This window comes from Carassius carassius, chromosome 7 (genome assembly GCF_963082965.1).
Source record: "Carassius carassius chromosome 7, fCarCar2.1, whole genome shotgun sequence".
NCBI classification, from domain to species: domain Eukaryota; kingdom Metazoa; phylum Chordata; class Actinopteri; order Cypriniformes; family Cyprinidae; genus Carassius; species Carassius carassius.
The window spans coordinates 21,914,403-21,942,309 of NC_081761.1; the positions used below are offsets into that span (position 1 = coordinate 21,914,403).

At 37.8% G+C, this 27,907-nt stretch overlaps 1 protein-coding gene across 1 annotated transcript in view; it reads left to right on the forward strand.

Annotated features, from left to right (window-relative positions):
• Positions 1-27,907, forward strand: part of cnnm2b (cyclin and CBS domain divalent metal cation transport mediator 2b) — a 49,184-nt gene that overhangs the window by 3,950 nt on the left and 17,327 nt on the right. The window lies entirely within an intron of this gene.

Genomic DNA, 27,907 nt, shown 5'->3' on the forward strand with positions numbered 1-27,907 from the left:
CAATTCATATATATTTAATGAGGTGGCTAATTTGTATGAATTTGTATGACCTCATTCATATGATTTTCTATGTTTTGTAAAAAATCGTACATATTTTACATGGTGGCAAATTTGTAGATATTCGTACAACCCGAATTCCGGAAAAGTTGGGACGTTTTTTAAATTTTAATAAAATAAAAAGTAAAGGAATTTCAATTCACATGAGCCAATATTTTATTCACAATAGAACATAGATAACTTAGCAAATGTTTAAACTGAGAAATTTTACACTTTTATCCACTTAATTAGCTCATTTAAAATTTAATGCCTGCTACAGGTCTCAAAAAAGTTGGCACGGGGGCAACAAATGGCTAAAAAAGCAAGCAGTTTTGAAAAGATTCAGCTGGGAGAACATCTAGTGATTAATTAAGTTAACTGATATCAGGTCTGTAACATGATTAGCTATAAAAGCTTTGTCTTAGAGAAGCAGAGTCTCTCAGAAGTAAAGATGGGCAGAGGCTCTCCAATCTGTGAAAGACTGCGTAAAAAAATTGTGGAAAACTTTAAAAACAATGTTCCTCAACGTCAAATTGCAAAGGCTTTGCAAATCTCATCATCTACAGTGCATAACATCATCAAAACATTCAGAGAAACTGGAGAAATCTCTGTGCGTAAGGGACAAGGCCGGAGACCTTTATTGGATGCCCGTGGTCTTCGGGCTCTCAGACGACACTGCATCACTCATCGGCATGATTGTGTCAATGACATTACTAAATGGGCCCAGGAATACTTTCAGAAACCACTGTCGGTAAACACAATCCGCCGTGCCATCAGCAGATGCCAACTAAAGCTCTATCATGCAAAAAGGAAGCCATATGTGAACATGGTCCAGAAGCGCCGTCGTGTCCTGTGGGCCAAGGCTAATTTAAAATGGACTATTTCAAAGTGGAATAGTGTTTTATGGTCAGACGAGTCCAAATTTGACATTCTTGTTGGAAATCACGGACGCCGTGTCCTCCGGGCTAAAGAGGAGGGAGACTTTCCAGCATGTTATCAGCGTTCAGTTCAAAAGCCAGCATCTCTGATGGTATGGGGGTGCATAAGTGCATATGGTATGGGCAGCTTGCATGTTTTGGAAGGCTCTGTGAATGCTGAAAGGTATATATAGAGCAACATATGCTTCCCTCCAAACAACGTCTATTTCAGGGAAGGCCTTGTTTATTTCAGCAGGACAATACAAAACCACATATTGCAGCTATAACAACAGCATGGCTTCATCGTAGAAGAGTCCGGGTGCTAACCTGGCCTGCCTGCAGTCCAGATCTTTCACCTATAGAGAACATTTGGCGCATCATTAAACGAAAAATACGTCAAAGACGACCACGAACTCTTCAGCAGCTGGAAATCTATATAAGGCAAGAATGGGACCAAATTCCAACAGCAAAACTCCAGCAACTCATAGCCTCAATGCCCAGATGTCTTCAAACTGTTTTGAAAAGAAAAGGAGATGCTACACCATGGTAAACATGCCCCGTCCCAACTATTTTGAGACCTGTAGCAGAAATCAAAATTGAAATGAGCTCATTTTGTGCATAGAATTGTAAACTTTCTCAGTTTAAACATTTGCCATGTTATCTATGTTCTATTGTGAATAAAATATTGGCTCATGTGATTTGAAAGTCTTTTAGTTTTCATTTTATTAAAATTTAAAAAACGTCCCAACTTTTCCGGAATTCGGGTTGTACAAATGATCACCTAACCCCAACCCTAAACCTATCCCTCACAGAAATCATGCAAAATCGTATGAGTGAGGCTGTACGAATTCATGCTAAATTAGCCACCTTGTAAAATACATACGGATCGGTTATGAGATAGCACTGAAAAATGTGTTTTGTTATATTACTTAGAAAGACTTTTTGTCTTAGGGTAACAACTGACTCCCATCGGATTTCACAGCTAAAAAAATTACATTCTGAAAAACACTAAACAGGGAAAGAGGAAAATATTTACTGTAACCAGTCCAACACTAAAATATATAATACATGAGAACTTATAAAAATGTAAGAATCGAAGTTTATTTGAAATTGAGATTCAGAAAGGAAAGGAAAATTTCACTGTTTCTTCTAGCACTTTTGCCTCATCAGATTCCGCTGCATGGGATGTAGAAAGCATTTTCACTGCAGACATACAGGGCAAAGTACATAAAGTCAATGGTCATGAAATTAGAGCCTAATTCTCCTGAACTCACTAACCCTTCAGTGAGACTTAGTTCAGCGCCAGCATCGTTATCACCCGCTTGAGGCGATCAATCAATCCGTTAATTTATGCACGATATGAAGATCTGTTATTTTCTTGAATCACTTGAATAATGCAGATCTTTCTTAGCTCATCCATGCTCATCTGTATCAGCATCTGTTTTGCAATTATGTTTCTGTCATTACGGCTATCTATAATAAAGACTTCATCTTATTTATGTTGTTCTATATTTAAAATATATCACAAATGTCCAGTACTCCATAAAAAGATAATAATCAGCCTGCATATCACTTATTACAGGGCATATTATCAGTAGTGACATCTATGGATGTCATAATCCACTGTAATTCATTTACAGTACAGTAATTGCTGTGTTTTTGTAACGCAGGGCCACTGAAGGTGGTTGGCTTTCACATGAGTTCTTGCACGTATTGAACCAATCCACCTGCTAATGTAGGCCAATCTATGCTTAATTCAGATTCAACAACCTCCTTTCGTCATGGTTTTACCTGGGGAATTCTTATACACTACACTTGGTCTAGTTAAGGCTGCATTATATATCATAATAGAGGACATCCCTGCTTCTTTTGCTATTATACTTAATTCAAGCAACATCCTCTTGAATGATATCAGATTCATTTTTGTGGCATCCTGCATCTTCACGTTTGATAAGCATCTGATAAGCAATCAACCAGTGATTTCTGCTGAGATGCTGGAGCGTATTCTTGGTAAGACTTGCTTCTGCTTGTAGGGATTATGTTGCGTCATATTGGCGGGAACTGTGCTGGATGCAGTGTGTGAGATCCCCCTTTAAACTCTCTATAGTTTCACACTTAGACTCTTAGAGATATACTGTATTACTAGGGGTGTAACAATATGGATTGCAATATATATTGCAATACAGAATATGTGTCATGGTAAGCAACAAAACATAGTGTGCACAGTTCACCCTAGAGTTTTAAGGCAGTTTTAATTCAGCGTAAAATATGGTAGTGGCACATCAAATACAATAAACTCAAAAAGTCACACATTTGAGCTTTCATGTGTATCAGTTATCATCAATAAATTAAATTAAATTACATTTTTAAATATGTGTTGTCAGGGACAGTGCAAGCATTCGTGTCTAATGTAATTCTGTATATTTATCTAAGCAGAATAATTCATCTTTCTATTCTGGTGTCATCATTACCCTGTGCATTAGAGAACAGACCAAATTCACCTCGCTGTAATACAAAAATTAGCATTTAATGAACATAAATTTTTGTTAATAATAAAAAAAAAACAAAAAAAAACATTCTAAATATATTTTGGTTTAACGACGTGAAAAACGGTCAACGTGCCCTACGCATGGACTACAATGGTTGTCCCTATTCTCTAATGAGTAATGGGTGTGTTTTTTCGACATAACCTGCAATAAAACAATCAGAGCCTCATCTCCTATTCCCCTGAAGAGCCAGTTGCACTTACGTTATGGTGGGTTTGCTGTTTATTTAATTTGCAAGATCAAAGACTAAACACATCTCCAGAGAGGAAACGGAGCTGCTCATCCACAAGCAAATAGATAGCCTGATTCATACATCAATGACTGTCCATGATGACATGTAGGTATTTTTACAGTGCAGTTTTAAAATAATGATTTCATTTATTAAGGGAAATAAATTGAATTCATCATTTACAAACTGCATTTTGTATTTACTTGCATTGTCTATGTGTAATATTAAAATTAGTTTGATGATCTAAATCTTTGTTTGACGATCTGAGTGTGACAAATATGCAAAAAAAAAAAACATTAAAATAATAAAAAAACAGGAATGGGGCAAAAACCTTTTCACAACACTAAATTGATGTAGCCTACACAATAATAGTCTTTTACAGTGCAATCCTTTAATTTTTTTTATATTTGACACATTTGTGTGCTGCTACACATCCCTGTGTGTGTAGTAAGCAGAGTTTACGCGCGTTGTGGACCGGCCTATAGGCGCATATTATTAACGCGCCTTTGACTTTAGACCAGGTTTTAGTTGGTCAATGTGTTTCTTTGCACACAAAAGTACTCTCTTAGCTTCATTAATTACGGTTGAACACCTGATGTCACATGCACTGTTTTAACAATGTTGTTACTAACTTTCTGGGCCTTGAATGTTGTAGTCACGTTGCTGTCTATGCAGGGTCAGAAAGCTCTTGAATTTCATCAATAATATCTTAATTTGTGTTCCGATAATGAACAAAGGTCTTACAGGGTTGGAACGACATGAGGGTGAGTAATTAATGACAGAATTTCCATTTTTGGGTAATATCCCTTTAAAGCACCCTTTATGTCATTTGTAGCTTTGATTTATCTTATTTTTACCATAATGTGTGAATTGCTTGTTTATATGCATTTTTAATAACTGTAAGATTTGCTTTTTTTTAAGATAAACTGTTAAAAAACATGTTACATCAATAAAAACTTAATAACATTAGTGTGAAATTAAAATATGTTATATTAAAATATAAAATATGATTTTATTCATATTTGTCAAAAGAAGTCAATCAGCCACACACCACATTATAGGTGTGTGTGTGTGTGTGTGTTTGTAAGTGTAATATATGTATGCGTATTGCATGTTTAACAGGTTTTGATTGCTAAATTCATATAATATGAGTGCTAGAATTAAATAAGAAAAAACTGAAGTGCTGTCATGATGCATTATTTTGATTTTGTCAGGCTATCGGCAGTAGTAGTCTGTTCTGTCAGGGTTAAATGTTAGTGAGCATTGACTCCATTGTCATTCCATGTGTGCAGCGCAAGCTAAGACGTGGCTTTTCAAATGGCCGACATTCCTCAAATTCTGGTACATGAACATGAAATGGCCTTAAAACCGATTAGTAAAACAACTGAGTAGGACAAGTGCAGCCAGAGTACCTCCACAAAGTCTGTCTGATCTAACATTTCTAGCCTCTACGGTGGCTTGCTCATTTCAGCGAAGACAACAAGCTTATATTGATGTTGCACTCAATGCATCAGTGTTTCGAAAGAATTCTTTATTTAGAAGTTTACTGGCAAAATAATTTCTAATAGAGTTAGTTTAAGTCTTTGTCAAATCAAGCACTGAGTGCTGACTGAGTAATGGTCTTTTATGTTTCCTGACTATTATGCAATCAGATTGTTCTCTGATCCAGACATCTGCTTGTATCCTCACTCATTAATCTGTCTCCGCTTGGAAACTGGAAACCCTTCAGAATCAAACAAACAAACACACAAATGGAAACATGTGCTTTCCAGAAATACTATTTAGAGAGTTTGTGATATTTTGGGAGACAAATTGGACAAACTGTTCAAAGTGATAGGGATTTAGGCAATAAGGATAGATGTTTTGAGATTTTCACCAATTTTATTTTAGTTATCATAAGTCTTTGTGAAGATTGATGGAATATTATGTCACTAATGCAGTATTTATTCTTGGAAAGAAAATTTGGATCCAGCTCACCTTTGTTACTGTAGCTAATTAAAGATCAAGCGAATGCACCATAACACTTCTCTTTCAAGCATTAACTCTCGTTCCTCTGCCTTTCTCCCTTTTTCTTTCTACCATCTACTTCAAAACACATTCAGAGCCGCAGAACCCAATTGGGTTTCAAAACTGCCCCCTGGCATTCCCCAGCCTTCTGTGCCATGCCCCCTCCCCCCATATTGTCCTTTTGCCCGTTTCCCTCAATGTCGTAAATTACCAGCTACACAAACCCTTGCCTAATGCTCTGGCATGGATGTCTTCCAACCATAGGAGCTCTGGGCTGGCATCATTAGATTGCAGTAAGCAGTTCACTCTCTTAGTGAGAGGAAAAACAGCCATGCCAAAACGGGTGCTGCCATGGAGGTTTATAAAATACAGCGCTAGTGTCAGCTAAAGACATGACTTAACTTAAATAACTCACATTAAGCAGTTTATCATGTGAGGCCCAAAAATGTCTTTTGCATTTATTATATTTACAGCCAGTTCATGCATGTTGTCGTAAAGGCTGAGGCAAGATCATGAAAATGGCCCCCAACAATAATTGACAATACTAAAACTCTGTAACCATCTCTACTGGTTTACTAATTTCTACTAGTTAATTGTGTCTACTGCTATATTTCGCCCACCCCTAGTTGAGGCTTAAGAAATTATGCTGCACATTTCATTATAGGGGACAGTGACGGTTACACTTACATTTAGCCTACACTTTTGGTTTAGTTTGTCATGCCACAAGGATGTGTCTAATACAGAATAGACATTTGATGAGCAGTTATCAGTTGTATTATCTATGTTAGATTCTTAAGATAAATCTTTAGTGTCATATATAAAACGTATATGATGATGTGAAGATTAAGGTTGGGAACTGGTCCATTATCAGAACCGATTCCAATTGAAAATAAATAAATGCCTAAACTTAATGATATTCATAATTTTTAGTTCTGTTAACTAGTGTCAACATGCAGACTGAACAGTACTCAGGACAGTGTTTCCTGCTCCATATCTTGGCTTCATTGGCAGTGTCCCTACTGAATGTATACCACCACAGCAACATAACAGTTTTAGTAGAGTTGTGAGCTTGCAGTTCAAACTGAATACGATGTGACAAACAAATGACTCTCAGGAGAAATGACTCAAAAATACTTAATTTCTAACATGAGTTATCTGTTTGTACAGTCGTGGAAATATTGGAAATTGGAAAGGTTGCTTTTATAATAGCAATTTGCATATACTCCAGAATGTTATGAAGAGGAATCAGATGAATTGCATAGTCCTTCTTTGCCATGAAAATGAACTTAATCCCAAAAAAACCTTTCCACTGCATTTCATTGCTGTCATTAAAGGACCTGCTGAGATCATTTCAGTAATCGTTTTGTTAACTCAGGTGAGAATGTTGACGAGCACAAGGCTAGAGATCATTATGTCAGGCTGATTGGGTTAGAATGGCAGACTTGACATGTTAAAAGGAGGGTGATGCTTGAAATCATTGTTCTTCCATTGTTAACCATGGTGACCTGCAAAGAAACACGTGCAGCCATCATTGCGTTGCATAAAAGTGGCTTCACAGGCAAGGATATTGTGGCTACTAAGATTGCACCTAAATCAACAATTTATAGGATCATCAAGAACTTCAAGGAAAGAGGTTAAATTCTTGTAAAGAAGTCTTCAGGGTGTCCAAGAAAGTCCAGCAAGTGCCAGGATCGTCTCCTAAAGAGGATTCAGCTGCGGGATCAGAGTGCCACCAGTGCAGAGCTTGCTCAGGAATGGCAGCAGGCAGGTGTGAGCGCATCTGCACGTACAGTGAGGCGAAGACTTTTGGAAGATGGCCTGGTGTCAAGAAGGGCAGCAAAGAAGCCACTTCTCTCCAAAATAAACACCAGGGACAGATTGATCTTCTGCAGAAAGTTTAGTGAATGGACTCCTGAGGACTGGGGCAAAGTCATATTCTCCGATGAAGCCCCTTTCCGATTGTTTGAGGCATCTGGAAAAAGGCTTGTCCGGAGAAGAAAAGGTGAGCGCTACCATCAGTCCTGTGTCATACCAACAGTAAAGCATCCTGACACCATTCATGTGTGGGGTTGCTTCTCATCCAAGGGAGTGGGCTCACTCACAATTCTGCCCAAAAACACAGCCATGAATAAAGAATGGCACCAAAACACCCTCCAACAGCAACTTCTTCCAACAATCCAACAACAGTTTGGTGAAGAACAATGCATTTTCCAGCACGATGGAGCACCGTGCCATAAGGCAAAAGTGATAACTAAGTGGCTCGGGGACCAGAATGTTGAAATTTTGGGTCCATGGCCTGGAAACTCCCCAAATCTTAATTCCATTGAGAACTTGTGGTCAATCCTCAAGAGGCGGGTGGACGAACAAAAACCCACTAATTCTGACAATCTCCAAGAAGTTATTATGAAAGAATGGGTTGCTATCAGTCAGGATTTGGCCCAGAAGTTAATTGAGAGCATGCCCAGTCGAATTGCAGAGGTCCTGAAAAAGAAGGGCCAACACTGCAAATACTGACTCTTTGATTAAATGTCATGTAATTGTCAATAAAAGCCTTTGAAATGTATGAAGTGCTTGTAATTATATTTCAGTACATCACAGAAACAACTGAAACAAAGATCTAAAAGCAGTTTAGCAGGAAACTTTTTGAAAACTAATATTTATGTAATTCTCAAAACTTTTGGCCACGACTATATACTGAAGTTGCACTTACCATGGTTTTATAAATTTATTGTTGAAGCTGGAGAATTGCTTTTTAGCTGAGGAGTGAAAGGGATCCTATGGAGCTTATAATATGACAAAACTATGTGTGAATTGTTTAAATTTGAATTATTGACAAGTGTCATTTAACAAAACTGAATTTTATGTGGCATTCAACATAGTTCTTGTGAATTAGATTTTTTTTACTTGAATATTAAACATTTGAAATGTAACACAATTGATTTATTATGGAAGTTTTATATTCAAACAGTGGATTTTTTGTTCTGTATTGTTAGACTGCAAATATCCAGGTTTTTAAAATACAGCTTCAAGTTTTCAGATGAAGAAGAAATTCAGAACATCAAATTCAGTATTCAAAATTCAATACACATAAATTCAGATCATACAGACTAAGTAGTTCAGAGGTTATCCACAGGGAAGATTAGATGATCTCTGAAAGGTCGAACGAAGCATTTATAGTGACCGGAGTGGACATGTTCGGTTCACTTAGGCTAGTTTTGTCGTGGCCACAACATATTAACTCATGAAAGCGTGATAATATGTCGTGGCCACGAGATCATTTTGTCGAGATAATCGTATGGAGATGATGACATCCTTGAATAGCCATGCGGCTGCTGCTTTCTCTCGTAGTGGTTTGTGCGGTCTCGGGGCAGAGATTGCCATAGTAAATACAGCGTATAGCACTAGTCAGCTGCTGAATTTAAGGGGAATGTCATTTCGAAATTTCTGTGGTCTAATGTGAGATTGTTGTTCATGTTCTTGTTCATGATGAAAATGTATTTTATAGCATTAACAAGATGACCCATTGAATAAATTTTGGGAGCGATGACTGATTGAATGTATTTTTAATCCAGTGCCTGCATATTAGATTAGTATTGTCCAAATTCAGAGGCCATATGTGGATTAACCGTGTTGTGTATTTTCAATATGAAAATTTACTTTTATATTGATTGAATGGATTTATTACATTTTGAAAAAAACATACAAACAAACAAAAAACATTTCATGCATTTATTGCATTTTTGGGAAAAATAATACAACTTTTAAATAAATGTTTGAAAATCAAAATCTGGATTTGAATTTTTTATGTTATTGTACCCTAAAGATGCAATTTGAAAGTTTGAAACAGAAAATAGTGGTTTTCATCTTGCCACTTTCTTGGTAAAGAAAACACATTTTTACTCCAATTAATCAAAAATAGATTTATAGAGTTTTGGAACCAAACCCTTCAAATATACTAAAATATATTTGAAGGAGTGCTGAAGCCCAACTAAAGATTTACTGAAATATTTGATTTTGCTAAAGTGGAACTAGGCTTATTTCAAGTATACTTCAGGAACACTTTAAATATACATTTAAAGACCACTATTATTCAAATATCATTTAGTGACATTTAAACACATTTTAGGCTTAGGAATAAGAAATGTAGTACTCAAAATATATCAGTAAATATGTTAATATATTTGAAATTTACTTTGTAAATAAATGTTTTTTTTAAATATATTAAATATATTATATTATTAATTATTGGGAACCGCATGGAAGTGAAATGACAATGGATGACACAATTTTATTTTCTCTTGTAGTGTCCATGTCCCTTTAAGAAAAGTAATTTTAAGGGTTTCAAGCACACATGTATGCTCAAACGCTGTACGAGGAGTTGTATCTTTCAGTTATTTTGGAATTTTGTCTGCGTGTAAATGCACCACAGCAAAAGAATAACTCACTTATATATATATATATATATATATATATATATATATGAATATATGAATAACTCAAATATTTCTATTATGGTGTTGTTTATCTGTCATTCCTTTGGTTTCAAATTCATATGTTTTATTCTGTCTCTTATTCTGTGTTTATGGTTTGATTTTAATGTACAGCACTTTAGTCAGTCTTGTGACTATTTTTGAAGTTTTTTAATCCACACATCATATTGTGCTGTTTTTTAAGGTAATCCACACAGTATATTAAATAGAGTTTGCAAATATTATTTGTAGCAACTTCTTGCATCATCTTCATTTACTTTGCCAGTTTTATCTGTACCTTCTTATAGTGCATTATTCCAACAGACTGCCATTAGATAAGTGCTCCAAGGACATCTGTTAGGATGTTGCTTCCTGAATTAGCCTATCCAAAGTCCTGCAAATCCTGGGAATGGACTGAGGGAGTCAAACCCATGGTGATAAAAAGTTAAGGGAGTAGTATTGTTTTTTTTTTTTTTTCTTTTTTCTATGTAATGAAATGCACCTGATAAATCCATCCAGTGTTGTTTGAAAATTTTGCTTTGTTAGTGTTATCTCATCTGTAACAATAGTATGGCATTGCCCCATTGTTAATTTTTGTCGATAAATCTGAACATTTTTGAGTAGAAATGTACTGAGTCAAGCATTATCTAAAATATTTTCTGAAAGAAATTTTCTTGGTTAACAATACCAGGGTGGTGTTTAAAATAGTGTAGAGGTCTCGTGACTGTGTCAGTCTGTGCTAAAAATGGCCCCTTAATGATGCTGAATCTGTAAGCAGCATTAACCTGGAGCTCAGGCTCCAGTAACACAATGCTCACAGACAGTTCACTGTTTTTCATTGTGAACTGATACAAAGATGTTGGTTGGTTTAGTTACAGAGAGAATAAATTAGTCATTTTTAACAAAGGTCCTTGGAGGTCAGTGTAGCAAGTTAACTTACTGTTAGTTTTTTTTAATATATATATCAACAAAGCCACGAGATGAAGTTGCTAAATTAGTTTGTTTTTAAGACCATTTGTATTTTCAGGAAGAAAGGAACAAGTTTAGTGACATGTTATATTTAGAAAGCAGGCTGATTTGCAGCAGTGTTATCTGGAGGTTGTTTTGAGTTCATAGTCACTGTGAGGGGGTTTGTACTGGGTCTTTAAAATGACTCAAAAAAGAATTTATAGTAGACTTGACCTAATTTCTTCAGCATTTCTGGGGTTAAAGAGTTTAAGATTTTTTTTTCCGCTATATTTTTTATAGTTGGATTTGGTTTACAGCTTAGTATGTTACTTAAAGGGGTCATTGGATGTCCATTTTCCACAAGTTGATATGATTCTTTAGGGTCTTAATGAAAAGTCTATAACAGGCTTTGGTTCAAATTTATCAATGGTAGTGTAAAACAACCCCCTTTTTACCTGGCCAAAAACAGCTCTGTTCTCAGCAAGCCGTTTTGTTGCATGTCTCTTTAAAATGCTAATGAGCTTTGCTCAACCCCGCCCCTCTGTTCCGTGGGGTGAAGAGCCATTCTCTGAGAGACTTTTAACTTTAGCCGCATTCTTTGTGAAACTTGCTAATTAGCACAATATTAGGAAAGGTGATTTGCAAAGATTCATAAAAAAAAACAACAACCTTGTACTCACTTCTTCTTGACATGAAGCTGGATTACGAATGTTTCCCGCAAACATATATGTATTTATGTCGATCGGGAGGTGCAGTCCTTCAAAAACAAATGTAATCCACTGCATCTTCAGCAGCTCTGATGTTGGAAGTAAATGACGACTGCTATGTTCATTATTGCATCTAACAACAGAACACCACAATCGCTCAGGAGACATTTTTGTTTCCCCCTGCTCCAGTGTCGAAACAATGGCGGACTGTTTACAGATCACTCAGGGCGGGTCTAAGGTAAAGCGCCAATGTCAATCAACAGTCGGGGGCATAGGCGCCGATACCGTGGGTGCTCCGGGGCTCGAGCACCCACGGAAAATACCGAGCACCCATGGAAAATGAGCACCCACGTGTGCCAGTGCCAGACTGCCAGTAGGCTACATTTATTTAAAATTAAACATTGCAGTTGGCGCTATGAAGCGTCTGCCACTCTGTGATTGGTTATGTTGTTGTCAGTGACAGTGACATAACCAGTCGCATGCATGTTCCATATCCTATCCACCAATCACAGCGTTTCTGAAAACATCCCATCCCCCACTATACAGTGCCGTGTGAGTATGTAATCATTTACTGCTTTCCATAATAACTAATCATTAATCAGACTAAAATGGACAGATTTGTTATAAAAAAAGCCAAACCTATTAATATTGATATATCGACATCCACCACAAGTGCCCTCTCAGATAATAAGCTATGTGCTTTGATCTTGATGTGTTGTCTATGTTATTCGTTCGCTATGAGACCTTGAGTAACAGCTGGTAGTAAAGAGGGAAGAGAACGCAGGTCAGTATATCGCAATATACACTGTACATATTGTATAGACACACTAGGTAAGAAGTGAGCGCCACACATTGTATTTCTGTTTTTGTTAGACAGTTTAGTTAAGGTGCCGGATGCACTGAAGATTTCGGTTTATTTTCTACATTTTGCTTTGGTTAGATTAGGTTTAGATTAAGGATTGTTTTCTTATATTTTGTTCTTTCCTTTGGCGCCGCTTTCGTTCTTTTCCCATTTTATTGTTTGTTTGTTTACATTTTCACCTTGTACATAGCGCACATTATTATTGTTATTTTACTGGATCTAGTGGCTTTGGCTTTTTGTGAATAAACGTCCAATATTTTTTCTCTTTCAAAGTTTTGTCTGTCATGTTCTTCCACCTCATTTCATACCCAGCAGTACGTTAATATGTAAATGTTACGGTACATTCCCTAGACTCCTTAAAGTTCGTAACAGGGTTTAAATGGGAACATTTTTCTGCTCAAGTATAGGCCTATATACGGTTTAAAAGAGGAAAAACTAATGGACACAAAAGTAGCCTACTTTTGGACAGAATACGAGTTCTTTGTTAAATACATAAAATAAAAAAATATTTTTTTAGCCTATATGAATAATGGATTCGAAACCTCAAAGAAAAGCCATGCCACTATCAAAAGAAACCTCGAAACATAAATGAGGTAGACATTCCCAGAAACTCATTATTTTAGTCGCAACAATCGGTTAATGGAAACGCTGTCCTTTCGCAATAGTTTTTTAATCAATATTTACAAAACATTAATTTCCCAAGAAGCTGAACGCATTACTTTTGAATTTGAATTTTATTGAAAGGATAGCCCCTTGAGATGTAACATCTCATTTTCAAGGGGGTCCTAAGAACATGAGCAAAATATACAGCACAAATAATAATAATACAACTACTAATAATAATAATACAACACCAAACCAAACAACTTTACAAACAAAACTACAAAAAACAAGACAAGACAAAACAAATGCTCAACCTGCTTCCCGCACCAACAAATCAGTTGGGATACAGTCTAAACATCATACATCATCAACATAAAGCCGAATAGTAATCGAAAATCATCAAATTTATCTCAAGAAAAAATAATAATAATAAATAAATAAATAAAAAAATAAAAAAATAAATAAAACCAAAAAATATAAATATATATATCAAAAATCAAAAACATGAACAAGTTATTTTAACATAAGAAAATAAAGATAACCTAAAGTGATAAAGGGAGGTAATAGATTTCAAAGAATCAGGAAGATTATTCCAATCAAAAGGGGCTTTATACTGAAATGACCTACGTCCGGCTACACTGAAAATTCTAGGAACAAGAAAAAAAGGATATTGTGTATGCCTAAGTGAGTAAGATGATCTATATGGAATCAAAATTTCACTCAAATAAAAAGGACAAACCAAATAAACACATTTAAAAATAAACAGAAACCAATGGAATTGTCTTCTAGATTTAAGATGCAACCAATTAAGCAAATCATACATATGACAATGATGAGTGCGATATGGACACCTTAACACAAATCTGCACAAAGAATTGTAAACAACATTAAGAGGCTTAAGATGAATATCATGGGTATTTTGATAAACAATATCACCATAATCAATAAGAGGTAATATTAACTGAGAAACAATTCTTTTCCTATCCTGAAATGTAAAACAGTTAATTGAACGATAAAGTGAACGTAGGCAATAATGTATTCTATTAACAATAGAATCTATATGGGGCTTAAAAGAAAGTTCAGAATCAATCCAGAGGCCAAGATATTTAAATGAATCAACATTCATAAGAGATAGGCCATCATCAAAAATAATATTCAAATCAAAAGTGTTGAAATGACAACGTTGCGTCCCAAAAATCATGCAACAAGATTTCCTCTTATTTAACATAAGCATATTGTTATGACACCATTTTTGAACCACATTAAAATCAGATTGCAGAGAGTTCTGGATTTGAAACAGATCAGAGTTAGTGGTATAAATTACAGTGTCGTCAGCATAAAGATGTACAGAACAATTTAAGCATAACTGAGATAAATCATTGATAAAGATAGAGAAAAGCAATGGTCCAAGAGTGGAACCTTGTGGAACACCTTTTTCAACAATTACATAATCTGACTGATAACCCTGGAAAACAACACATTGACGTCTATTATGAAGATAAGCATTAAACCAAACAAGAGCATCTCTACCTAAACCAATAGAATACAATTTGTCAAGAAGAAGATAATGATTGACCATATCAAAAGCCTTAGAAAGATCAATGAAAATGGCACCTGTTGCTCGGCCTTTGTCAAAGGATGAAAACACATCATTTGTGAATTTTAAAAGAGCAGTTGTAGTAGAAAAATTAGGTCTGAAGCCTGACTGTACCGGAGATAGAATATTTAATGAATTAATAAATGAGGATAATTGATTAAAAATTAGTTTCTCAAAAATTTTTGCAATAGAGCAAATAATAGAGATTGGACGATAATTATTGACATCAGATGAGTCTCCGCTTTTGAACAAAGGAGTAACTCTCGCACATTTCCATATAGACGGAACAGAGCAAGTAGACAATGACAAATTAAATAAATCTGCAAGAGGATACATTAATACATGAGCAGCAGATTTAATAAATTTAGCTTCTACACCATCAGGACCAGCACTACTATTTGTTTTTAGATTGCATATAACATAGTAGACATCAACAGGCATAATCTTCTTAAAGGAAAATGAACCGTTTGCAGTAATTGGATTCAAATAAGCATCAGTATAGAAATCAGAACACTGAGAGTCGCAAATTGAGGAAAAATGTTGATTAAAAGCTTGAGAAATAAGTGAAGGGTCAGAAATAGTTTCATTATTAAATGTAATATTTTTAATCAAACTTTTTTCAGATTTATTCAAAAGATTATTCAACTGATTCCAAAACTGTTTAGGGTTATGAAAGTCCTGAGGAAAACGGTCTTTATAATAATTGGCTTTTGCATTCCTTGTTTCCAACTTACATAAATTCCTCAAATATCTATAGTTTTCCCAATCGATGGGATCCCTAGATGACCGGTGTTTAGCCCATGCTTTATCCCTTTGCTTAAAAAGTTTAATAAGATTAGAACTGATCCAAAGTAAATATCTGCCTCTGACTCTAACAGTTTTCATCGGAGCATGTTTATTTATTATATTTGTAACCTCAGAATGAAAAAAATTCAGAGCATCCTCAACAAAAGGAATTAACTGAAACCTATCCCAATTTATATCAATTAGGTCTTGAATAAAATGATCAACGTTCATATTTTTGCACTGTCTCAATCTTATGTATTTAGGTGGAGAACTTGGAGTTTTAATTTTCCAGACACAATATATAATCGAGTGATCACTTAAACAGTCTGACAGTACACCAGATTTAATTATCCTTTCAGGATTAGTAACAAATATCCAATCCAGCAAAGATGAAAAATGAGAATCAACTCTGGTGGGCTCATTAATTAACTGACTCAGATTTATACTACCAAACAAATTTCTATCATTAACAGAGGAACGGTCCAACCAGTTTTTATTAAAGTCACCCAAAATAATCAATTCATTGTGTTTCTCAAGAGAATTAATAGTTGACAGAATACACATCGTAGACTCAGACGGAGCAGAGGGTGGCCTATAAATATTACCAATAGTTAATTTTTTGTTAACATGAAAAGTAACTTTCACAAAAAGACACTCAAAATTAACAGGATCAATGTTCGGAATAACACATTCTGAAACTAAGTTTACAGAAACATAAGTTGCCACCCCACCACCTCTAGAGGCTCTATCAGATCTATACAAAACATAATCGTCAATTTTAATCTCATCATCGGAAATATTGCTATGTAACCATGTTTCTGATAAAGTAATAATAGAAGGTTTATAAAGAAAAACCCAGGCTCTAAAGAGATCAAGTTTTTGAGACAAGACTCCTAATATTAAGGTGAATAACCTTTAAACCTTTAACCAATTCAATTGCACCAATAAAAACAATAATTCAGCCAGTCAACTAATGAATTAAAGAAAAAAGGTAAGAGCGGAGAAAAATTTAACAAATTGAGCAAATACACAAACACTACACATTGACTATATACACATAAACAAACAAACCACATAAAAAAAGGGGGGGGGGAAAGTACATTGAAAATCGAAAAAATAAAGCATAGGCACATGCCCGAGATTCAAACTGCAGCGAGAATATTATGAAAGAAGACCAAACATTTTTAAATTCGAATAAACAAATTATACATAATACATCACACCAAATTTAATTTAATTCCATAGATTTTACCATTCTGTAACGAATAATTAGACCAAATAAATAGTCTATTTTTCTAGAAGAAGAAAAAAGAAAAAAGAGATAAAAGAAAAAGAAAAAAAGAAAAAAAAGTTAGCTACTTACAGAGCAGAGAATAGGCTACAATAATCATGAAGATGAGACGGAGAGATCTCGAAAGAAAGTCTCTGCTTCCTCAGAGCAACGGAATATTTTAGGTTTTCCATGTACCATCACCCTCAACGTACAGGGATACAGCAAAGAGTATTTAATGTCCGCAGCACGGAGTATCTTCTTCACAACATCAAACTGCCGACGCTTCTTGATCAGACCAGCACCACTGCATTAGCGGTTACGTGTCAGTTAAACTTTTCATCTCCAATCCTGTTTGTATTTTTGAGAAGTGACGCTGTTGTGTTTGTTTGTATCGGCCGCTGTCCATTAGCCTAAGGTTCTGAAATGCAATATTTTTTGAATAGCCTAGTCTATTTTTTTTATTTTTTAAATGGCGTGCGCCCTTGAGCACCCACGGAGAAAAACATAAATCGGCGCCTATGGTCGGGGGAGGGGCCTGGGTTTGTGTGACGTCACATAGCCAAGAATCAATGGGGATTTAAAAAGAAAAAAAAAACCACCTTAAACCCCGGGTGGATTTTTATCATTATAAGGTGGTTGTGTACACACACTGCCAAGACACATTGCAGTTCAAACAACAAGTAAAAGTGATTACTCCTCCCGTAGCATTCATTTTTGATTAGTAATCAACAGCACATTAGTTTCAGTGTTTTTTATTAGGTTAGCAGATGCTTTTTTTTTTTGTATAGAACAGCAGTATACCAGTTGGAGGACAGTCCCCATTGGAATGGCCAGAGATTAGGAGACTTGTTCCAGGGTGCATTAATAACAGAGAAACTCTAGTTCCTTAGCTGTGGTTTTTCTGAACGTGCAGATGCTAACGATTTCTGTACTAAAGCTATGTTGAACCTTTCTAATGAATCAGTGTTTATTGTGGCCTGTGATCCCTCAATGCACTGTAAAAAAAGAAAAGCTGACAACTTAAAATTACAAGGTAATTTGCTGCACAGCTTTTTTGAGTTTACTCAACATTTAAACGAATTAGTTCAATTAACCCAATTCACTGAGTAAGGTCACATGTCTCCCAACTTAAGATCTTTTGTTCAGCTGATTGAGTTTTTATAGTTAAAAAACTTTTATGTAATTTCAACTTTTAATGTTATTTTCACTTGACTTAATAAAGTCGGACTAAATAAAACTAAATATTGACTAAATAAAAACGTTCAGTTGACTAAAAATGTTTTTAAACAGCATCACAAGGTAAAAAAAACTACTACATACTTGATATTTTGGTCCAGGTTTTATTTCAAACCAGCAGCAACACATTGGTAACATTAGCCGTACTCATTCTTAAAAAAAGTAATTAAATGAGTAGGCAAAAAAAAAAAAAACACATTCAAAGTGCGATCTCATTCAACCGGTCCTAAATACTTTAAATGTTCTATGTTTAACATTTTAAATTGTTAACAAAACACATGTTACAAAACGAGCAATATAAGTGCAAGTTAAAGGAGTTATTGACTTTTTGGGGCTTTAGCTTATTCACCGTATCAACCACAGTTAGGGTGAGGCTCCTTTGTCTGTTCGGTGTTGGCGCGCTTCATTGCACATGCGCTAATTTCATGGTCGTTACAGTGCGCATGCTCCAACCTCCAAACCAACTTGTATGCTTGTTAACTTGAATTTACAAATTGAATTTACAATCAATTCTAGGTTGGTCCAACGATTGTTGAACCAATGTCTTTTCACTAGTTATGCCAACATTTTTGCATTTCATTGTCCAGTTAACTAAAATATAATCATTAGTCTAACTTTTTGTGAGTTGGATTTTTTACAGTGTGTAAATAGATCTAACTCTGGCAATTTAATGCACCCAGTGTGTGTTATAGCATATCTTGTGGGGAAGAAAGGTGTTGATGATAAAGTAATTTATAAAGATTTATAAAGATAAAGATTTCTAAATAATCTTTAGAAAATCTAGTTTGTAAAGTGTGTAATATATATATATATATATATATATATATATATATATATATATATATATATATATATATATATATATATATATATATATATATATATTGACATTCATTTTAGTTTCATATTTTGAAAAACTTTTCTTTTTAAAATTTTAATTACTAAAGTAAAAACCATCAAGTAAAATATAATTTAATTTCCTTTTACTGTATATTAAGTATATGTGTGTACACATCTATATCATATATTGTATTATTTTAAGGTAAAATTATTTTTTTTAACAAAATCATGATTATTAGTTCATAAATATCATGAATATTTGGGGAGTAGCATCACATGTTATTTTACAGTCTGAACTAACCTTACCTTGTCATAAAACTGATATTTTAAGATTATTATTTAACTAATACTATTTATTGACCTTGACTGACAGTATATATATATATATATATATATATATATATATATATATATATATAAATTTATTTTATTAGGATAAACCCCTTGAGATGCATCATCTCGTTTTCAAGGGGGTCCTAAAATACATCACAACCATCACAAAAGAACAGTAATGAAAATAAACAAAAATACAATTATACAAATTGGACAAACAAATACATACAGAACCTCAAACACGCACACAAAAAAAAACAATACTATTAACCGAAATATACCACACTTTACAACCACTAGATCAAATTGGCAGAAAAACATATAATAATAATGTAATAATTCACATTATGTCAATAATAATAATAACAAAAATAATAATTCACATTATGTCAGCATCATACATTACAAGAGCAGTCAATCACAAAGTAAGAAGACAAGGTACGCTTAAACATTAAACACGCCCAAATGAAGTAATGGATCTAATATCGGAAGGTAAGTTATTCCAATCTATAATGGCTTTAAACATAAAAGCTCTTTTGCCAACTGTCTTCTTGGCACGGGGGACAGAAAACTGAACAGAGTGCCTCAAATGATAATTTGAAATAATAGGAACAAAATACTGTTTTAAATAAGATGGGTAATTGAAATGGATACATTTGAATATTAGTTGAAGCCAGTGCATTTGTCTTCTTATAGGGCCAATTCAGTGCATTATACATTGTGCAATGATGCGTGAGAAAAGGGCATCCAAGGACAAATCTGCACAATCTGTTATAGGCTGTTTTGAGACGGGAAAGGTCAGATTTTACAGAGTTTTGGTAAACAACATCACAGTAGTCAAAAATCGGAAGTATAAGTTGAGAGGCGAGTTTCCGGCACACACTATAAGTGAAGCAGTTACGAGATCAATATAAAACATTAATTCCATAATTGACTTTACATAAGATATGAGCAATATGAATTTTGAAAGAAAGCTCAGAATCTAGCCATACACCAAGATATTTAAATTTATCAACTTGAGGCAGAGGAGTACGGTCAGAACAGGTTATTATACAAGAATTGGTTTCAGATTTGAGTTTTTGTCTGGTACCAAAAATCATGAGATATGTTTTAGTTTTGTTGAGCAGTAATTTGTTATGCAAAAGCCAATCTTGTAAAATTTTGAAATCATGCTGAAGACACGCTTGAATTTGAGGAAGATCATGTTTAGATGTATATAAAACGGTGTCATCAGCATAAAGTAGAGCACAACAGTTATTAAGAATTGATGGCAAGTTATTAACGTAAATAGAAAAAAGGAGTGGTCCCAAAGTTGAGCCCTGGGGAACACCTCTTTGCTGAGTTAGCAAATTAGATTTATTTCCATGAAGGATAACACATTGTTCCTTTTCAGGAACTCGAGCTGCGTCGAAACACTTTTGGGGAACGTCCCTGACGAGACCGACTCTGAATATCGTGTGCAATCAGTCCATCGGAAAGGCGTGACGTCACGGGCGGGGTGACGTAGCGACCAGGAAGCTATAAAAGCACGTGCCGTGCAGCTGGCTTCAGCTTCGAATCTGTCAGCAAGCGCTCTGTGTGTGCATGTCAAAGTCTGTCCTGTTGGTCCTATTTATTGTTGTCTGTCCCTTAGCCATTAAAAGATCGCTAAAACAGCTCAATATGCCAAAACAAAAGCAAAAGACCTAACATATGAAGGGCGATTCCAAGCCACGTTATAGATTGTGTGTTCCTCCCTGCCCTCGCTACATTACGAGTGGGGATACACACAGTTTGTGCAGGGCTTGCCTGGGATCGAAGCACGCTGAGTCGGCTCTCGAGGGGGCCGACTGCCCGCATTGTGAACGAATGCCAATGCGGACGCTTCGATCCCGCAGGGCTCTCTTCGAGAAGTGAGCCTTCGCAAGCGTTCCTCGCGATGCCGGTTCCGGTTTCGCCGAGGCGAAGCCGCGCCGGCATTTGTTGGGTTTGCAGATCGATCTGCTGGAAGGTATGGAGTCGGGCACGTCCTTATCTCCTACCGTACCCACCAGATCTGCCTGATTCCGGGGTTTGGAAGCCCGAGCTTCGGCTCTTCCCCCCGAGCGTCGGGCTTGACGCTCTGCCTTTCTTTCTCCGAGGAGATTGACACGGAGGGCGTTGGCGAGCTTGTAGTTGCACAAACAAAGTTGCATAAGCACAGTATAAAACAAACAGTGTCATTATACGGGCAGCGGTAGTGAGCAGCTATTTATTCTTTGAGGGGATTAATATTGTTTGTGTGACTAAGCTATTCGCGCGCTGTCGAGGCAACGCGTGTATTACATCATTTTCAGTTTTGATGTGAATTTTTCCATACCCGACCGCGTGTCTGGTTATTTTAACTCCATTTAATAAGCAGGAGTTGGTTCTATCACTTCAATGTGTACTTTATCACAATCTAGACCGTGTTTACTTGTCTGATTGTTTGATTATTTTTAAATTCTGAGGAATATGACTCTGAGAAGTCAATATATCACTATATGTGTACTTTATCACAATCTAGACCGTGTTTACTTGTCTGATTGTTTGATTTCACTAAATTCTGAGGAATTTGGATTGCATTAGATTCTGAGGAATCTAATGACTGTTATCTAACTTCGAGAAGTTCAATATATCACTTCAATGTGTATTGTATCACAATCCAGACCGTATTTACTTGTCTGATTGTTTGATTTCATTAAATTCTGAGGAATATAATGACAGTTATTTGACTCATGAAGTTAGATGTACTGGAGGGACTGCTGGGCGGGAGCAGCCCCCTCCGCGTACAAACAGTCACGACTACAGAGGGCAGCCCCTACTGGGGTAGAGCGGTGTCCACCTCATTACACGGTGCCGTCTCACCTCAGTGCCCTCGGGAGGTGGGTCTGCCAACCCTGCCGGAGTTTCAGGGTGCAGCGGCCTCCAGCGAGCACTACTCAGTTATTTCCGCCCGTGAGCGTAGCGGAGCTGGGATCCTCGCCTCCCCTTCGGGGGCCTCTTACTCCAGAGATCAGTCTCGAGAGACTGATTCCCTTAGTACATTAGCTAGCAGCGTGGAAACTACTGCCAATGTATCTCAATGGGTCCTGCGCACAGTGGAAAGACAATAGTCGGCCTCCTGCAGGCTCTGGTTATGGAACAAAAAGTGAATACTCTTTTTAGGAAGGAGGCCATCGAGGTGGTCCCTCCTCTAGTCAGGGAGTCCGGGTTTTATAGCCGGTATTTCATAGTTCCAAAGAAGGATGGGGAGTTGCGTTCAATCTTAGACTTATGTCATCTAAACCTCTCAGTAATGCCACTGAAGTTCAAAATGCTCACTGTCAAACAGATTGTAGCTCAAATCAGATCCGAGGACTGGTTTGTCACAATAGATCTCAAAGACGCATACTTCCATATCCATCCTTCCACAACACAGGAAGTTTCTGAGGTTCGCTTTCGGGGGCAAAGCTTATCAATATCGAGTACTTCCCTTTGGCCTCGCACTCTCACCCCGCACGTTCACGAAATGTATGGATGCGGCTCTGGTATCCCTCCGTATGCAGGGCATCCGCATTTTAAATTATATCAACGATTGGTTGATCCTAGCTCAATCAGAGCAGATGGCGGCTCGACATCGAGATGTCGTTCTCGCACACATGGGGGAGCTGGGTTTGAGACTAAACGCCAAGAAGAGTGTACTTTCTCCAGTTCAGAGAACCACCTATCTAGGCGTAGTGTGGAATTCGACCACGATGCAGGCACGCTTGTCTCCTGCTCGGATCGAGTCGATCCTCACATCAGTCGAGAGAGTCAAAGAAGGCCAGTCACTCACTGTCAAACAATTCCAGAGATTGTTAGGGCTGATGGCAGCTGCGTCCAACGTGATACCTTTTGGCCTGCTGTACATGAGACCCCTACAGTGGTGGCTCAAGTCCAAGGGCTTTTCCCCGAGGGGAAATCCACTTCGAGTTATCAAGGTCACGCGGCGGTGCCTTCGTGCCTTAGACATGTGGAAGAAACCTTGGTTCTTGAATCAGGGCCCGGTGCTGGGAGTTCCTTGTCGCCGTGTAACGCTAGCGACAGATGCGTCCCTCACCGGTTGGGGTGCGGTCATGAGTGGCCACCCTGCCCGCGGTCTGTGGAGTGGTCGCCATCTGACATGGCACATCAATTGCCTAGAGATACTAGCAGTCTATCGAGCATTGAAATATTTCCTCCCAGACCTGAGAGGTCACCATGTGTTGGTGCGCACCGACAACACATCAGTGGTCTCTTATATCAATCACCAGGGGGGTCTGCGTTCGCGCCCCTTGTACAAGCTGGCACACCAGATCCTTCTGTGGTCCCAGGGCAAACTCCTCTCGATCAGAGCAGTGTATATTCCTGGGAGATTGAATGTGGGAGCAGACATACTGTCGAGACAGGGGCCGAGGCCCGGGGAATGGATGCTTCACCCCGAGGTGGTGAAGCAGATATGGAGAGTATTTGGCACAGCCCAGGTGGACCTCTTTGCGACTCAGGAGACATCGCAATGTCCCCTCTGGTTCTCTCTAGTTCATCCAGCTCCTCTGGGACTGGACGCTATGGTACAGACCTGGCCGAGGCTTCGTCTGTACGCTTTTCCCCCTATCGCTCTGCTCCCGGGAGTTCTGGCGAGAGTACGCCGGGACGGGGCCCGTCTACTACTAGTAGCCCCGTTCTGGCCGGGCCGAGTATGGTTCTCAGATCTAGTCTCGCTCCTTGACGGCTCTCCGTGGGAGATACCGATCAGGACAGACCTACTCTCACAGGCGCAGGGCACGATAATTCACCCTCGCCCGGAGTTGTGGAAGCTGTGGGTGTGGCCCCTGAGGGGGCACAGCTGTTAGCAGCTGATCTCTCAACCGAGGTTGTTGAGACCCTACTCCAATCCAGAGCTCCCTCTACGAGGAAACTGTACACCCTGAAGTGGAAGCTCTTCACTTCATGGTGCAGAGACCGCCAGCTTGACCCAGCAGACTGCCCAGTTGGTACAGTTCTGGAGTTTTTACAAGCCAGGCTCTCTGCGGGGTTATCCCACTCCACCTTAAAGGTTTACGTGGCGGCCATAGCTGCTTTCCATGTCCCTTTCAATGATCAGTCAGTGGGTAGACACCCCCTAGTTACACGTTTCCTCCGCGGTGCGCTGAGGCTGAGACCTCCAGTACGATCCCGTGTTCCCCCCTGGGATTTGGTTGTGGTTTTAGAGGCTCTTTGTAAAGCTCCATTCGAGCCAATACAAGATATCTCAGATAGACATCTGACACTTAAAACTGCCCTGTTACTGGCAATCACCTCACTAAAGAGAGTTGGAGATCTTCAGGCCCTTTCGGTGGCCCCTACTTATTTAGACTTTGCCCCTGGTATGGCCAAAGCATTCTTATACCCTCGAGCGGGTTATGTTCCGAAGGTTCCCTCTGTTACACCACAACCTATCGTACTGCAGGCCTTCTGTCCTCCTCCCTTTCGGGAGCCAGACCAAGAGAAGCTAAACTGTATGTGTCCAGTGCGAGCACTGGACGCATATGTCCACAGAGCTGCCCTGTGGAGAAAATCAGACCAATTGCTTGTTTGCTACGGTCCTTCTAACAAGGGTTCTCCTGCCACCAAGCAGACCCTTAGTCGTTGGATAGTCGAGGCTATCAACGTCTCCTATGAGTCCTCTGGTCTTCCCCCTCCTTTGGGGGCCAAGGCTCACTCTACTCGGGGTATGGCGGCCTCCAAGGCCTTCTCAGCAGGTGTGTCCCTCTTGGACATCTGCAACGCTGCGGGGTGGTCCACGCCCTCCACATTTGTCCGATTTTACGATCTTGACATGCGAGCCATGCTGGGCTCTTCTGTTCTCTCGTCTTAGCTGTGCTCTTTGACTACACACTAGGCAGGGATTTGGAAGTCTGGCAGCGTGGGCACATCGTTCCCCAAAAGCGTTTCGACGCAGCTCGAGTTCCTGAAAAGGAACGTCCCAAGGTTATGTATGTAACCCTAGTTCCTTGAAGGAACGAGACGCTGCGTCGCAGAGCCATACTCCCGGCACCCCTGCCGGCGCTTGCTTCCCTACTCGAAGCTGAAGCCAGCTGCACTGCACGTGCTTTTATAGCTTCCTGGTCACTACGTCACCCCGCCCGTGACGTCACGCCTTTCCGATGGACTGATTGCACACGATATTCAGAGTCGGTCTCGTCAGGGACGTTCCCCAAAAGCGTTTCGACGCAGCGTCTCGTTCCTTCAAGGAACTAGGGTTACATACGTAACCTTGGGACGTTTTCTATTATGGAGGTATGCACCAAACCACAATACAGCATTTTTAGACAGGCCAGTAGCATAGAGCTAATCTAGAAGAAGATAGTGATCAACAAGGTCAAAGGCTTTAGTCAAGTCAATAAATATAGCACCTGTAAGTTCCCCATTATCTGCAGCAGAAAAGACATCATTGGTGAATTTAAGAAGGGCAGTAGATGTAGAGTGGTTAGATCTAAAGCCAGATTGAAGTGGTGATAATATATTGTTTGCACTAAGAAAGTGTGAGAGTTGATTATAAATTAGTTTTTCAAACACTTTAGCAATAGAACATATAATAGATGTGGGTCTGTAATTGTTAAGATCTAGTACATCTCCTCCTTTGTGTATTGGAGTGATGCGAGCGCACTTCCAGATAGCTGGTAACTCACATGAAGACAAAGAGAGGTTGAATAAATCAGTAAGTGGATACATAAGTACGTGGGATGCTAGTTTAATCAACTTATTATCTAAACCATCCAGTCCAGCACCACTGTTCCCTTTTAGTTCATTTATGGCATTCTGCACTTCATCTGGTTGAATTTTTAATAAAAAGAAACTAAAATAAAATAAAATAAAAAGAACTGTGATTGGGCAAAGTATTATTTAAAAAACCAGTACCCAGATCAGATTCGGTTATTAAGGTCGAACAGACGGAAGAGAAATGATGATTGAATGCTTCAGCAATAGATAGAGAGTCATGTAGAATTGAATTTGAAACTCGTATTTGATTAATACAATGTTTTTCTTATGTATTAGTAATAGTTTTAATTTTTTTCCAGAATTGTTACAGTCAGTGATATCATGCTGGCCTTGACACACACCCGATGATATCGTTCTATTTTTCTGCATATTTGTAGCAGCACGTGACTATGATTTAGCAGACAAAAGCAAATATTAATGGGCATAAAGCAGTTTTGATAATTCTTGTGTTTCTGATTACCACTTTTCTACAAGATGATAAATGATTTTTCAATTTATACCATTAAAAAATATCAAATAACAAATTTTATTCGAGTTAAAAACATCTCAACTTTTCAGAATGCCGCCACAGTAAAACGTTCCAAAGTGTGGTTATACTTCACTAGAGTTGATGCAGACAACGCTGGTTGTCATAAGTGCACCACAATTTTTGCATGTAAGGGCGGAAACACAAGCAATCTGTCAAAGCATCTTTCACAAGTGCATTATGTACCGTTAAGCAGTATCGGTAAGAGTAGTAATACCTTTAAAACCTTAACGATACCCATCCCTACTTGTTCTGTGATGTCCCACTGCTCATTTCCATAGTCCCAGTACTTGTCAGAACTAAAATATTTTCTGAGAAGGCTGATCCCTGTCTGAGACAGTGTTCCTGTTGCCTAACGTGACTATTTATGGTGGGAATTACGCTATGGAAAAATATGACTAACTGCATTCCAAAACATCAACTGGAAATGGTGGAAGAGAGCATACAATAAGTCTCAGAAGAGCTGAGGGGGAGCAGTACACGTTCCCATGAAGGGTTGTGGGGCCATCTCACATTTACTCATTACTGCTGACCTATTATCTGTACCAAATTTTACACAATATATGTGTAACTGTCTTTGTGTAATTGTGAGGATGGAGATGACCTTGATGACGACAGTGCTGAAGATAATGATGAATGTAAACTAATGTAACCATGAATGAAGTAAAAATGTCACTTTAGCATGATGTTGCATTAACCTATATTGATTCACTAATCATATTTGTGCATAAGGTTATCTGCTGCTTAATGTACGGTTAGGATAATATTAATTGAAGATTTTACAGTGCTACACAGTGGGACGCAATGGATAAATTGACGGATACCCTAATAAAATACTACACCAGCAAAAATACTTCAAAGTACCTTATAAGTATTACAAGGAAAAAGTACTGCATCTTAAGAAGCTAAATCAGTGAAGATGCATTGTTTTGGCCAATAATAGCCTACCCTAAACAGATTGTGACACAAATGAAGACGTGTCCACATTCAATCATTTCAGTGGGCTTAAACAGCTTGCTCTTTTTTTTAGATTTAGTTCACAAATAACTGACATGTCATGACCTACGTATGGTGTTCATTTACGGTAATCAATACTAAAATTTAGCATTAGTAACTTAATTTTTGTGGAATCAGATGTATGCACATTCAGGCTCTAACAATATCCCAGAGTTGATGAGTCAAGAACAGCTAATATCAGATCAGTCCAATTCACAAAAGAATCGTTCAGTGTTA